The sequence below is a fragment of the Stegostoma tigrinum genome, chromosome 16 (genome assembly GCF_030684315.1).
Source record: "Stegostoma tigrinum isolate sSteTig4 chromosome 16, sSteTig4.hap1, whole genome shotgun sequence".
NCBI lineage: Eukaryota > Metazoa > Chordata > Chondrichthyes > Orectolobiformes > Stegostomatidae > Stegostoma > Stegostoma tigrinum.
This window is the reverse complement of record NC_081369.1, coordinates 135,708-150,945: the sequence shown is the minus strand read 5'-3', so window position 1 is coordinate 150,945 and position 15,238 is coordinate 135,708. Positions and strand designations below refer to the sequence as shown.

The 15,238-nt window shown below is 44.3% G+C and overlaps 1 protein-coding gene across 3 annotated transcripts in view; it reads right to left on the bottom strand.

Annotated features, from left to right (window-relative positions):
- The window catches only part of ccdc102a (coiled-coil domain containing 102A), a 172,157-nt gene extending 159,844 nt beyond the window's left edge, over window positions 1-12,313 (bottom strand). For 2 of the 3 annotated variants that reach the window (XM_048546642.2, XM_048546643.2), the window contains exon 1: window positions 12,170-12,313. The gene's annotated coding sequence lies outside the window, so the exon portion shown is untranslated. The remainder of the gene's footprint in view (window positions 1-12,169) is intronic. The other variant, XM_048546641.2, reaches the window with a different exon arrangement.
- Between the last annotated feature and the right edge of the window lie 2,925 nt (window positions 12,314-15,238).

Below are 15,238 nucleotides of genomic sequence, written 5' to 3'. Positions count from 1 at the left end.
CAGAGAGAAAGAAATGCGTGTGTCATGTGAATATGCTCAAAAGGTATTTTGACTGTCTAATCCTGCCACTGCTTTCTAAATGCTCTGCTATAAAATCCTTGACAATGGATCATAGAATTTTGTCCACGACTGATGTTAGTCTCACCGGTCAATAATTCTGTTTTCTCTCCACCTTCCTTTCTGATTACTGAAGTGACATTTGCCACCCTCCAATCTGCAGGGACTGTTCCAGAGTCCATAGAATCCTGCAAGGTGACCACCAATGCATCCACTACTTTACAGCTACATCCTCAAGTACTAGGTCGACAAAATCATGAGGGGTATAGACAGGCTGGATAGCAAAAAGCTCGGAGTCCCCCACTCTGGGGAAAAAAAAATTACTTGGGGTCATGAGTTCAGAGTGAGAGGAGGAAAGTTTAAGGGAGATATGCGTGCAAAGTTATTTACACAGAGGGTGGTGGGTGCCTGGAACGTGTTGCCAGCGGAGGTGGTAGACGCAGACATGTTAGTGTCTTTTAAGATATATTTGGACAGGTACATCAATGGGCAGGGAGCAAATGGACACAGACCCTTAGTAAATAGATGACAGGTTAGACAAGATGACAGGTTAGACAGAGGATCTTGATTGGCGCAGGCTTGGAGGGCCAAAGGTCTTGTTCCTGTGCTGTAATTTTCTTTGTTCTTAGTACACTGGGATGCACAATAATAAGGCCCTGGGGATTTAATTGGCCTTCAATCCCAACAATTTTCCCAATACCATTTCTCTACTAATTTTGATCTCCCTCACTACTTCCCTCTCACTAAATCTTGCATCTTCCTCCATTGATAATAAAACATAAAAGAGGAGACAGTACTTGTGATAAATGGGGTTATAAGCAGGGGAAAATGCTTTGGCTGTAGTGGAAAGAAAGCTTATTTCATTTCAAGGCCTGGGGTGCTAGGATGGATAATAGACATGGAACTAGATGATCATGCTCCAAAAAAAAATTGTGAAATTCAATATTAAGTCCTGAAGGCTAAAGTCCCCCAGGAGAAGATGAGGTGTTACCCATCCAGCTTGCATTAAGCGTCACTACTGCACGACCGCAGGCCTGAGTCAGAAACGTTAACACATTTGTTGTTAACAATGGTAACACAGTGGCGTGCTGAAGTGGCAACATCCAGGTCATTTTTAGAAAAAAAAAGAGAGCCGATCTACAAAGCAGTCATACTTTACACTATGTTGCCAAACTGAAATCATCTCGGAAAGCGATCAAACAGTTATATAAACACAGCCTGAAAGCAAACTCAATGTTACTGATGAAAAAAAAGTTACACGGTCAGATTACTTGACTGTTGGAGGGCAAAGATATTTGGGAATCATCTTCCTCAGGTTACATAAGTACCATTCACTGCTGACTTCCTGAGTTCCCAGTCACTGTATGCTGAGCGCCAAGGACTGCATATACCACTTTGTCTTTTGTGGAGTGCAAAAGTAAGGGGGAAAACAGGCCTTCAAAATCATGAATGATCTGTTTTTTATTAAACTTTATTCAAACATGGAATGAGGGTGTCGCTCGCTTTTATAGCCCATCCCTAATTTAAGAGTCAACCACATTGCTGTGGGTCTGGACTGACAAATAGGTCAGACTGGCTAGGATGACAGTTTCTTTCCCTACAAGACATGAGTGAACCACGATAACAAAGTGTGAAACTCGATGAGCACAGCAGACCGAGCAGCACCTCAGGAGCACAAAAGCTGACGTTTTGGGCCTCGACCCAGAGAGCAATAGGCTTTTCCAACAATCAACAATCAGCACTGTCATCATTAGCCTCTTAATTCCAGATCTCTTTCAAAAAAGCAAAAGACTCAATTTAAATTCCACCATATGCCATGGTGGGATTTGAACATAGGTTCCCAGAACATTATCTGGGTCTCTGGATTTACAGTGCAGCAAGAATACCACTAGGCCGTTGCCTCCCCCTCGACAGAAGTGTTAAGAACAGAAGGCACAGACGTAAAGTCATTGACAAAAGCAGCAATAACATCTTTCAGAAATTCATCTAGATACTTCACAAATGCAGAGTTGCTTTTTGAAGTTCATCCTTGCCCAAATTTGAGAGCAAGAATAAAACAAAGTAAAATATGAAAAGCGACAAGTTAAAATATAATGGCAAATATGATGACAACAAACTACTTTGTGAATAAAGTGGATGTTGTTTCACATTTAAAAGCCTAATTGTATAAGAAATGTAAACTGAAACAATAGAATTCTTTTTGGAAAACTGAGCAAATATTAAATAGTTTGAAATAATTTGATGGATGGGTGGCCTGGACCTGCTGCACATTCCTAGCTCTGCAACGTCATTTTAATTTTTGTTATGTTCTCACTCCCACTCAAGCTCTGCCTATGCCCCACTGAAACATCATTCAAATACAGGCCTTCTAATAGAGCACATAGTAAAAAAGAAAACAACGTCACTAATTTCTCTTCTAACAGGAAGAGGAATTCTTGAAATCCAGCCAGGTCAGCTTTTTATACAAGTACGTAAGGGCAGGACAGTGGCTCAGTGGTTAGCACTACAGCCTCACAGTGCCAGGGACCCGGGTTCAATTCCAGCCTCGGGCGACTGTGTGTGGAGTTTGCACATTCTCCCCAAGTCTGTGTGGGTTTCCTCCAGGTACTCTGGTTTCCTCCCACAGTCCAAAGATGTGTAGGCTAGGTGGATTGACCATGCTAAATTGCCTGTAGTGTTCAGGGAGGTGGGCCTGGGTGGGATGCTTCAAAGGGCAGTGCGGACTTGTTGGGCCGAAGGGCCTGTTTCCACACTGTAGGGAAATTAAACCAATCTAACGTAGAAGATCCTGCAACAGATGGGGTGATCCTGGTCTTATCGTATCACTTGATACGAGAGGGAAGTACTTTTTTTTTAAAAGAAGAACAAAGTGGTAAGTGCCTGAAATACAGTGCAGGAGGAGTTGGTAATGATGGATACAATGGAAACACTTAAGAGGCATGTTGACAGGTATGAATAGACTAAAAATAGAGGGACACAGCACGTAAAGGCAAAAAGGCTTTCAAATTAGAAAGACATGTATCGTTGCTTTCTTGGTAGGCCAAAGGATCTGTTCCTGTACTGTACTTTTCTTGAACCTTCATTCTTAACTTGAGGTACTGAAGCTGAACAAATGGTTGAAGTTGATTAGAGGAGCTGAAACGGGATGCAAAGAGATACCGGTAGATAAAATAAAGCAAGATCCCAAGTTGTTTAGAAAGTGCATTAAGGGTGAAAGGATAATGAGGGAAAAAGTAGGACTACAGCAGTAATTTATGGTTGGACCCAGAGGATGAAAGTCAGCACTCACTAGTGAGGGTATTGGTACAGGTACAGAAGTGTAAGATTAGATCACACAGATCCAGGAGGAGCCAAAAGAGTGGCGTTTAGCATTCTTGCTTTCATCTCTAAATGCAGTGAGTACAGGAGTTGCGATGCCATGTTACAGCTGTACAAGACATTGTTAAGGCTATGCTTTGGAGTTCTAGGCAATTCTGGTCACCCTGCTATAGGAAAGATGTTATTAAACTGGAAAAGGTGCAAAAGGATTCACAAGGATGTTATTGAGACTGGAGGATTTGTGTTATAAGGAGAGGCTGGGACATTTTTCCATGGAGCATAGGAGACTTTGAAGGTTTGTGAAATCATCAAGGTCACAGATAATGGGATTAGCCAATGTCTTTTCCCCAGGGTAGGGGAGTCCAAAACCAGACGGCATAGTTTGAAAAGGAGAGGGGGAAAGATTTTAAAAGGGTACTGAGGAGTAACATTTTCATGCAGATGGTAGTGCGAATATGTAATGAGCTGTTAGAGGAGATGGTAGAGGCAAGTACAATTACAACACGTAAAAGACATTCGGACAAGCACTACCTATACCAGTGCACCATTCTTGAATGTTACAAACTTCAAGTGCTTATCCAAATATGTTTTAAAGCAAGTGAGGTTTCCTGCCTCAACTACCCTCCCAGCAGTGCATTCCAGATTCCCACCACGCCCTCAGTGAAAAATCTTTCCCCGTGCCCCTTCAAACGGAGTAGCCGAGATTGAATTGAGGAGCCAGACTGAAAGCCAGGACCTTAATGGCAGTCATCTCTGGAGTGCCACGTGCCAGTGAGACCATGCACGGGCAAACTAGGCCATTTAATATGGGGTGTGTGCGTGTGTGTGTGTGTGTGTGTGTGCGCGCGCGCGCGCGCGTGCGCGCCAGAGTGGTGCAGGATGGAAGGTTTTGTAACTGGGACCGTTTCTGGGGAAAGAGGTGGGGCCTGTTTAAAATGGACAGGCTTCATCCCAACAGAGACAGGACCAATATTCTTGTGGGTGATTTTGCTAGCACAGTTAGGTGGGCCTTAAACTAGCTTGGCAAGGGCATGGAAATGTCAGGGGAGGCTCTGGGTTAGCTCAAGTGGGTGAGGGCTTAAGGAGAGAGAGAGAGAGAATCAGGGCTGTAAACAAAAAAGCAAGCATCAGCTCAGCAGTTCAGCACCAAGGTAAGTGGAAACCATGCAGTGACACAGAGTGAAATATGAGAGAACAAAGGATCCTTGGGTGGTGGTGGTATAAAATCTAGCGTAAGGTAAGGTAAACGAGTTGACGGCACAAATCATCACAAACGGGTATGATTGAGTGGCCTTTAGAGAGTGTCACAACTTGGTGTTAATTATCCAGAAGTATCAGACTATTTGGCAGAATGGACAGGAAGAAAGGGAAGTGGTGTAGGGCTGATATTTAAGGATGACATCAGGATGGCAGCTCAGGTAGACCGGAAGCACAGACTAAATGGTGGGACAACTGAGGAACAGTGGAGCATTTTCAAAGTGATTTTTCCAGTGTTCGGCAAAAGTACCAGTGAAGAGGAAAGGTTGTCAGAAAAGGCATAAACGCCACAGGTGACAAAGGAAATAAAGGAAGGTATCAAATTGAAAGTAAATGCATACAAAGTAGCGAAGATTAATGGGAAACTAGGGGATTGAGAAATCCTTAGAGGTCAACAGAAGCCACGAAAAATGCTAGAAAGAAAATTGGACTAAGAAAACTAGCTCAGAATATAAAAACACAGAGCAACAATTTCTGCAACTACATAAACAGAAACGAGTGGCTACGGTAAACATACTTCACAGGATGAGAAGAGGGATTAAATAACAAGAAATGAAGAAATTGCCCAGTCACTGAACAGGTATTGTGTGTAGGTCTTCATGGAAGACACAAATAACATGCCAATAATTGATGGCAAGGAGGCTACCTCAGGTGAGAACCTAGAAATCATCATTATCACGGTAGAGATAACGTTGGGCAAGCTAATGGGGGTAAAAGGTAAACAAGCCTCCTGGTCTTATAGACATTTTCCCTAGAGTATCGGAGGCTGAGAGGGTGATCTTAAAGAAGCTTACACAAATCATGAGGGGCACGGTTAGGGTAAATAGTCAACATCTTTTTCCTGGGGTGGGGGGAGTCCAAAACTAGAGGGCATAAGTTTAAGGTGAGAGGAGAAAAGATTTAAAAGGGATCCAAGGAGCTACCTTTTCGTGCAGGGGGTGGTGCATGTACGTAATGAGCTGCCACAGGAAATGCTGGAGGCTGGTACAATTACAAAATTTAAAAAGCGTATGGATGACGAAACAAATAGGAAGGATATGGGCCAAATGCTGATCAACGGGACTAGATTTGTTGAGGATATCTGGTTGGCACGGATGAGTTAGACTAAAGGGTCTGTTTTGTGCAGCATATCTCTACGACTACGAAATAGAGAGACACGTGGACAGAAACTGTCCCATCAGGTAGATGTGACATGGGTTCATGAAAGGCAAGTCAGGTTTAACTAATTTACTGGAATTCTTTGAGGACATGACAAGTGGGATGGACAACAGGGAACTGGTGGATCTGGATTTCCAAAAAGCACAAGGTGCTGCACAAGATAAAGTTGCACAGTACTATCTATCAACATGGATAGAAAATTAGTTAGTGAACAAAACGCATGGGGATAAAGGGGTGCTTTTCTGGTTGACAATCCATGGCTAGTGGTGTGCCGCAGGGATTCCTTTTGGGACCACAATAATTTCTAATTGATATCAGTGATTTTGACTAGACGACCACATGTGGGTGAGGCAGCAGCCTAGTGATCAGAGCAGCACCTACACCATTGTGGAGATGGACTTGTGACTTAGATCTGGACTTGTCTTTCCTTGCTTACCTTTCGGCTGTTAAATCTTTCAATTTTGGTTTCTGTAACCATGTTAGCGCCACTGAAAGGCAACTTCAAGCACTTTGCACTGTAGTTATGTATTCCTACACTTAGGACGTGACCACTAAATAAAAGCTAATCAAATCTAAAATCCAAAGTCCAAAGATGACATCAAAATGAGTGGTGGAACAAAATGTGCAAAGGACACAGTCTACAGAGTGATACAAATTGGTCAAGTAATTCAGCAAGGGTCTGGCAGGCAGAGTACAGTGTTGGTAAATGTGAGGTCATCTATTTTGGTCGGAATAACAAAATGGACTATTATTTAAGTGATGAAAAATTGCAGCGGACTGCTGTAGAGACTGACATGGGTATCCTTGTACATGAATCATAAAAACCTGGTTTGCAGGTGCAGTAGATAATTAAGTAGTCAAGTGGAATATTGTCCTTCATTGCTAGATGGATGGAGTTTCAAAGCAGGAAAGTTACGCTGCAGTTCAATAGTGCGCTGGTGAGGCCACACCTGGAGCACTGCGTACAGTTTTGGCCTCATTACTTGAGTAAGGATGTACTGGCACTGAATAAAGGTACACAGGATAGTTACCAGGTTGATTCCAGAATTGAGGGGGATGGCTTATGAGCAGAGATTGAGTAGACTGGGACTCTACCTTCTTCATTCTTCAAAATTCCAATAAGTAAAAACAAACAAAATTATGAAGCTAATAGATAGACAGAAGCAGGAAAGCTGTTTTCACTAACTGATGAAACTAGAACTAGGGGGCATAGCCTCAAAACAAGGGAGGCCCAAAATGTCAGTTTTGGTACTCCTAAGATGCTGCATGGCCTGCTGTGTTCATCCAGCTACACACTGTTACCTCTAGTACACGTTTATGGCTCTGTTGAGGAAGAACGTTTTCACCCAAAGGGTTACGAATCTGCAGCATTCCCTGCCCAGTGAAGCAGTTACCACTATGTTGTTGAATGTTTTTAAGGCAAAGATAGATACATCTTTGAACAGTAAAGGAATTAAAGGCAGGTAAGTGGAGCTGAGTCTAAGAAAAGATCAGCCATGATCTTATTGAATGGTAGAGCCAACTCACTGGGCCAGCTGGCCTACTCCTGCTGCTATTTCTTACTTTAAACCTCCTGCCTCTCACTTTAAAGTTATGTCCAGTTCTTGACCCTTCGACTGCAGGGAACAGCTGCTATTTATGCATCCTATCCACACCACTCAACCTTAGACATCTCTCCTAGTGGTCACTAGTCTCAACCTTCTCTACTCCAACCCTGAGTTTCTCCATCACCAAAATGCTTCATCCCAGGCAACATCCTGGTCAATCTACTCTGCAGCCTCCCCGGGCAATCACATTCCTCCTGAAGTGTGGCTCCCTGAACTGCGCATAGTACTGCAGCTGTTGCCTCGCCAAAGTTCCACAGAGAATCAACACAACCTCCTTGCTCTTGTAATCCATGCCTTGACTTGCAAAAGTAAGCAGATTCACTGCTCTCCCAAATACTCTATTCACCTGTCTTTCACCTTCAGTGGTCTATAGAGAAGCACCACAAGAAATCTGTTCCTTCGAGCTTCCTGGTGTTCTGCCATTCATTGGGTACTCCTTTGCCTTGTTCCTTCTTGCAAAGTGTATCAGCTCGTTTATCAGGCTTAAATTTGATCTGCCCATCTGACCAATATACTTATATCCTCATGTAATCTAAAAACTTAGTTCTTCTCATTGAGAGCCGCCTGGCTAACTTTTTCATCTGCAAACTTACCATCCACTCCCATATTCATCAACACCATTTATGAATGTTACAGACAATAAAGGAGTCTAGCATAGGTAGCCACAGTATAATGGGATCTCATCACGTCAGCCATCTTCAGCCACCACACTCTCCTTCCAGAAAGCCAATTATGGATCCAACTTGCCAAGTTATCCTGGATCAAATATGCTTTTATCATGGTCCCTCTTTGCTCTCCTAATTGCTCTCGAGTCCCTACGTGCACTTCCTACACTCACCGAGGGTCTCTGTTGATTTTCCCCTCGGTATTTGTTTCATCCAGTCCTGAATATTCCGAGACAGAGCTCCCCAGGCGTGGAGGGGTACAAGTTGGTGTACTTTTTTTTAAAAATGAATCCCACTGTTCTGATAGATTTACCAGTAATTAGCTGCTCCCCATCTACTTTGAGCACAGCCAACCTTACTTTAATAAAATCTGGCTCACCCCAAACAAAATTCATTTGTGGCAGACCATGTTTTGACTTTTCCACAACATGCGTAAAACAACATTGTTGTGGTTGTTATCACTAAAAAACATACCCCCACTGCCACCTCAAACACCTAGTGTGGCTTTGTTTCCCAGAATTAGGTCCAGCACTGCACTGATCTTTCTTTCCTCATTCCCATCTTGTCATTTCCTGTTGCATAGTCTGTCAGTAGGCCAGCACCTGGCATTGCTTGCTGAATCCATCCCTTCCAGAGATGGAGTTAAAGTTTAATTCCTACATAAGAGCTTCTTTAAAAGATACGAAAAGGAAGAGAGGCTCCAGTAAACATAGGCTCCTTAGAAAATGAGGCTGTGGAAATAATAATAGAGAACTAAGAAACTGCAGGATCTGGATCTGAACAAGGACTCAGTCTTTACAACACAGACCATTAACTTTCCAAAAATACTAAACAAATCGAGGGGAAGAAAGGGCAAGAGAAAATTAACGTAATAACGAACACAGGAAGGAAAAAAGTATGAGGAAACTAATGGGACTACAAGCAGATAAAATTCCCTAGATCTGAGAGATTGTAATCAAGGATCTTAAAGGAAGTAGTCACAGAGACAGTCAATGCGCTAGCAGTAATCTTCCAAGAACCTGGAGTCGAGAAAAGCCTCAGGATTAAAAAGCGGCCAAAGTAGCAGCCTTCTTCAAAAAGGGAAGGTGACAACAAAAGAAACAAGTAACTTTAGGCAAGTTGGCTTTACATGAGTGCTCTGGAAAATAAGAGTCTATTATAGAGAATATAATAGCAAAGCATTTAAAGGCACCTGATAAGATCAAGCAGAGTTAGTGTGGCTTCACAAAGAGAAGGACATGTCTAATGAATTCAGTACAACGTTTTGAGGTGGTAAGAAGCAGACTGAATAAAGGGGAAACCAGTAGATATAATGTACTTGGATATCCAAAAGTCATTTGACAAGGTACTGCACTCCAATGCACCAGCACAGCCTTCGGATGCCTGAGGAACAGAGTGTCTGAAGACTGATAACTCAAACCCAGCACCAGCTCATGATCCTGTATGCATCACAAATATGGGCTATATACAGCCAACACCTCAAATCCCCCCCAAGTAGAAGCAATTATCCACTGGCCCGAAGGGACTATCAAGGGACCACCAATCTAGTGCACAGTTGCACCTGGGTGTTGCAACTTCCTGCTAAGAGTCATTGGTCAAGTGAATCTGCTGGTTATGTTGTTCTTTGGTGGCACAGGGGCTCAGTGGTAAACACTGCTGCCTCACAGCACCAGGGACCTGGGTTTAATTCCACCCTTCGGTGACTGCCTGTTTGGAGTTTGCACGTTGCTTGCCCCCCTCCCACCGACCCCACGTTTGCGTGGGTTTCTTCAGGTGATTCAGTTTCCTCCCTCAGTCCAAAGATATGCAGGCTAGGAGGACTGGCAATGCTAAATTGCCCGTAGTGTTCATGAGTGTGTAGATTCGATGGGTAATAGAAGAAGGGTCTGGGTGAGATGCTCTGCAGGTTGGTGAGGACTTGCCGGGTGAAAGGACATGATTCCACACTGTAGGGATTCTATGATCTACAAGACTACTCGATAAGAGCCCATACTGCTGAGGGAACACCCCAAATATTAGGGTGGATAAAGGAGCGGCTAACTCAAAGACAGACTTGGGATAAGGCAGGTATTTTCAGAAATTAGCACAATGGCACAGGGTTTGGCGCTGAGGCAGCAACTATTTAAAATATATATTAATGACTTGGATGAGAAAAGTTATTGCACCATAGCTGGGCTTGCAGATGACCCAAGAACAGGTTAAGATAACACAGATACAGGCAATTTAAATGAAGGGGTAAAAACTTGCCCATTGAAATATAATGTGAGGTAGCAAGAATAGCAGAAAATTAAGTAAATGGTGAAAGACTGTAGAAAGCTGCAGCACTTACAAGTTGAGGCTCATGGCTTCAATCACAAAAAGCTAGCAAAGTTCAGCAAGTAATAGATAAAACAAGTGGAATATTGGCCTGTATTTCAAAGGGAATGGAGTATAAAATAGGGAAGTCTTGTTACAACTATAGGAGACACGATTCAGACCACTGGTAGAATACAGCGGACAGTTTTAGTCTACTTATCTAAGCAAAGATACACTGACCAATGGTGGCAGTCCAAAGAACGTTCAATTGGTTCATCCTATCACAGAATCCCCGTGTGGAAGTAGGCCATTTGGCCCACTGAGTTCACACCAATTCTGCAAACAGCAGTCCACCCAGACCCATTCTCCCCATCACCACAACCCTATCCCTGTAAACCAGCATTTCCCATGGTTAAATCGCCGAGCCTGTGCATCACTAAAACTTGGGACAATTTAGCATGGTCAATCCACGTAGCGTACACGTCTTTGGACTATGGGAGGAAACCCACACAGACAGGATGTGAACATGCAAACTCCACATAGTCACACAAGGTGGGAATCGAATCGAATCTTAGTTCCTGGCGCTGTCAGGCACCAGTGCTAACCAGATCACTCATGTGTAAGGATTTTCTTATGAGAAGTTGAGTAAGCTGGCCTTGTACTTAAAGTTGATAAGAATGACAAGTAAACTATTGAAAGACAAGACTCTTAGGAGAATTTACACAGTAGATGTGGTGAAGCTGTTTTCCCTTGTGGAAGTGATGGCACCACCTTAAAGTAAACATTCACACGTAATACTCAAGGGTTGTCTGTGGAATTCTATATCACACAAGGCTGTTGAGACTGGACTGTTAAGTAGATGCAAGACTGACATAGACAAATTTTTCAGCGGCAAGGGAATCAATGGTGACAGTGCTAAGGCAGGAAAGTGGAGTTGAGGGTCTCAGATCAGTCATGATCCTACAGAGTGGTGGAGCTCTCGATGGACTGAATGGCATATTTGTACTCTTACATCTCATTGTATTGTTTTTGCACCAACTTAATCATCCTGCTGCTGGACAAGTTTTCCCGAAATTCCTTCCTTTGGGATCCTGCTCCTACATTCAGCTCCTAATCGGAACGTCAAGCTTGATTTCAGACTTGACTTTGCTAAGACAACTGGCTTCCTTGCAGACCAAAAGAATGGGCAGCTCACCTTTGCAGTAACCACTCTCCATTCAACATTGCTTTCCCAGCTCATGCAATCCTGAATGTGCATTTTCATTGCACAGGCCGTTCGACACGGAACCAATTTTTTTGTTTTGCGGGCAGCAGGTAAGGCCTGTGCCCCCTAGGGTCGGAGAACCCTCGGGAATACTTACCGCTGGCCTGTCCAGGGGAACATAGCAGTTAGAGATTGTGGGCGAAGGGGGGGGGGGGTGGATATAATCTACTTCCGGTGCACTCTTTCCTTTCAGTGTGAACACCCCCTCCTTCAACAATAATGAGGTTTTGTTACTGTCAAATATTTACATCATTTTATTGCTCAGGGACAAATCTGTTCAACAGTCACTGCAGGACACAGGCTCCTGCAAAAAAAAAGTGTTGGGCAGCGAGCGGGAGTCAGTGCGAGGATCATCTCAGAATCAAAAGTCCCGCACATTCAAGCTGCAGTGAGGGGCCCCGCGGGGCCGGGGAGGCAGAGCAGGATGAACAGGGAGGCACTCTCCTCCGGGCCTAGACCCCGATCCCGGGCCCTACGCTCCGGCTCGGCCGACAGCAGCCCCAGGACCGACTACTCAACAGCCGGACATGGTCCTCCGGCGGATTTACCTGAACTCGGGCTCTTCAACGACAGTGGTGCCAACTCCAAAAGAGACGCCTTCACCGAAAATGCAGTCCCGACTAGGCATCCACACACACGGACGGCGGCCAGCTCAGCGCCAGACAACTTTCCCCGCCCCCTGGACGGTGGCCGCGCCTCAGTCTCCGCCCCCAGTTGCTGACACGACGAAGGGTCAAGGCCCAAAGTCACCTTTTCTGCCACTTGGCCTGCTGTGTTCATCCAGCGCCACACCTCCCAATCGCTGACCCCATTGATTTGGTGACTGCTCCCCTTGGTTAGTTTCTACCTCGATTCTGGTGCCGCTCCTTTCTTGCTCCCCGACCACTAATGTAATCCCCACCTACCCACTTCTCCGGCATTTTCAGTTCCCACTATCTCCACTTCAACCTGAAGCAATTTGACTTCACATGATTTGAGTACCTTTGATCATCAAGATCAGCCTGCAACCGCTTCTATCGTGTAATATTCCTTTATTGCCGGTTGTTAACTCAAGTATCTTGTTATAACTGCTTCGTGCATTCAGATAAAGAGTCTTAAATTTTGACTTTATAATTGACTTCTAAACCTAAATTCAGTGCTGCAGTGAAGCTCAACGAAAGCTGAACCACACCTCATTTTCCGCTCGGGAACCTGCAGCGTTCCGGACTCAATATTGAGTTCAATAATTTTAGCGCCCAAACTCTCTACATCTCTGGAACTATTCGGAGGCCTATAAAAAACTCACAACAGGATGACCTCTCCTTTCCTGTTTCTAATCTCAGCCCATAAATACTACCTCGGTTGACGAGTCCCCAAACATCCTTTCTGCAACGGTAATACTGTCCTTGGAAAAACGATGTTTGGGGACTCGTCAACTAAGGTAGTATGGGCTGAGATTAGAAACAGGAAAGAAGAGGTCACCCTGTTGGGAGCTTTCTATAGGCCTCCAAATAGTTCCAGAGATGTAGAGGAAAGGACAGCAAACATAATTCTCAATGGGAGTGAGAGAGACAGGGTAGCTGTCATGGAGGACTTCAACTTTCCAAATATTGACTGGGAACACGATAGTTCGAGTACTATAGATGGGTCAGTTTTTGTCCAGTGTGTGCAGGAGGGCTTCCTGACACAGTATGCAGATAGGCCAACAAGGGGCGAAGCCACATTAGATTTGGTACTGGGTAATGAGCCTGGCCAGGTGTTAGATTTGAAAGTAGGTGAGCACTTTGGTGATAGCGATCACAATTCTGTTATGTTTACTTTAGTGATGGAAAGGGATAGGTGTATACCACTGGGCAAGAGTTATAGCTGGCGGAAAGGCAATTACGATGAGATGAGGCAAGATTTAGGGAGCATAGGATGGGGAAGGAAACTGCAGGGGATGGGCACATTAGAAATATGGAGCTTATTCAAGGAAAAGCTCTTGTGTGTCCCAGATCAGTATGTACCTGTCAGGCAGGGAGGAAGCTGTAGAGCGCGGGAGCTGTGGTTTACGAAGGAGGTGGAATCTCTGATCAAGAGGAAGAAGAAAGCTTATGTTAGGATGAGATGTGAAGGCTCAGTTAGGGTGCTTGAGGGCTACGAGGTAGCCAGGCAAGACCTAAAGAGAGAGTTCAGAAGAGCCAGGAGGAGACATGAGAAGTTGTTGGCAGATAGGATCAGGGTAAACCCTCAGGCTTTCTATAGGTATTTAAGGAATAAAAGAATGACGAAAGTAAGATTAGGCCCAATCAAAGGTAGTAGTGGTAAGTTGTGTGTGGAATCAGAGGAGATAGGGGAAGCACTAAATGAATATTTTTCAATAGTATTCACTCTAGAAAACGACAATGTTGTTGAGGAGAATACTGAGATACAGGCTACTAGACTAGGTGGGATTGAGGTTCACAAGGAAGAGGTATTAGAAATCCTACAGAGGGTGAAGATAGATAAGTCCCCTGGGCTGGATGGGATTTATCCTAGGATCCTCTGGGAAGCCAGGGAGGAGATTGCCGAGGCTTTGGCATTGATCTTTAACTCGTCATTGTCTACAGGAATAGTGCCAGATGACTGCAGGATAGCAAATGTGGTTCCCCTGTTCAAGAAGGGGAGTAGAGACAACCCTGGTAATTATAGGCCAGTGAGCCTTACCTCAGTTGTTGGTACAGTGTTGGAAAAGGTTATAAGGGATAGGATTTATAATCATCTAGAAAAGAATAAATTGATTAGGGATAGTCAGCACGGTTTTGTGAAGGGAAGATCGTGCCTCACAAATCTTATTGAGTTCTTTGAGAAGGTGACCAAACAGGTAGATGAGAGTAAACCAGTTGATGTGGTGTATATGGATTTTAGCAAGGCGTTCGATAAGGTTCCCCCAGTAGGCTATTGTACAAAATGCGGAGGAATGGACTTGTGGGAGATATAGCAGTTTGGATTGGAAATTGGCTTGCTGAAAGAAGACAGAGGGTGGTAGTTGATGGGAAATGTTCATCCTGGAGACCAGTCACTAGTGGTGTACCGCAAGGGTCGGTGTTGGGTCCACTGCTGTTTGTCATTTTTATAAATGACCTGGATGAGGGCGTAGAACGATGGGTTAGTAAATTTGCAGACGACACTAAGGTCGGTGGAGTCATGGATAGTGACAAAGGATGCTGTAGGTTGCAGAGAGACATAGATAAGCTGCAGAGCTGGGCTGAGAGGTGGCAAATGGAGTTTAATGCAGACAAGTGTGAGGTGATGCACTTTGGTAGGAGTAACCGGAAGGCAAAGTACAGGGCTAATGGTAAGATTCTTGGTAGTGTAGATGAGCAGAGAGATCTCGGTGTCCATGTACACAGATCCTTGAAAGTTGCCACCCAGGTTGACAGGGCTGTTAAGAAGGCATACAGTGTTTTAGCTTTTATTAATAGAGGGATCGAGTTCCGGAACCAAGAGGTTATGGTGAAGGTGTACAAAACTCTGGTGCAGCCACACTTGGAGTATTGCGTACAGTTCTGGTCACCGCATTATAAGAAGGATGTGGAAGCTTTGGAAAGGGTGCAGAGGAGATTTACTAGGATGTTGCCTGGTATGGAGGGAAGGTCTCAGGAGGAAAGGCTGAGGGA